This window comes from Notothenia coriiceps, unplaced genomic scaffold (assembly GCF_000735185.1).
Source record: "Notothenia coriiceps isolate Sejong01 unplaced genomic scaffold, NC01 NC01_scaffold00019676, whole genome shotgun sequence".
NCBI classification, from domain to species: Eukaryota; Metazoa; Chordata; class Actinopteri; order Perciformes; family Nototheniidae; genus Notothenia; species Notothenia coriiceps.
This window is the reverse complement of record NW_011352377.1, coordinates 7,012-7,288: the sequence shown is the minus strand read 5'-3', so window position 1 is coordinate 7,288 and position 277 is coordinate 7,012. Positions and strand designations below refer to the sequence as shown.

General features: G+C 46.6%; 1 protein-coding gene across 1 annotated transcript in view; it reads right to left on the bottom strand.

Moving 5' to 3' along the window:
• Positions 1-277, bottom strand: part of serpine2 (serpin peptidase inhibitor, clade E (nexin, plasminogen activator inhibitor type 1), member 2) — a gene marked incomplete at its 5' end in the record, with an annotated part of 11,660 nt that overhangs the window by 7,615 nt on the left and 3,768 nt on the right. The window lies entirely within an intron of this gene.

The window sequence follows — 277 nt, the reverse complement described above, 5'->3', positions numbered from 1 at the left end:
AAGTGAGTCAGCGTTTTACCACTTCCTGTTCCCTCGTCTCAGAGCCAATGGGATCTCTCCATAGGATTTAGGAAAGTAGCTGAACTAAGGTCTGTGGTTGAGACACATTGAAGAGACGGGTCACGTTTTGTTCTACGACATTAAATCCATCAGCAGTGACCCCACTGGTGATTTCTGAAGAGTTGACGTGTCTGAGAAACGATGGTTGTTACCAAGTGGCTGAATAGGACTACAGAAGTCGTGGAGGTCGTTGTACGTCATTACGCCGAACACGTAA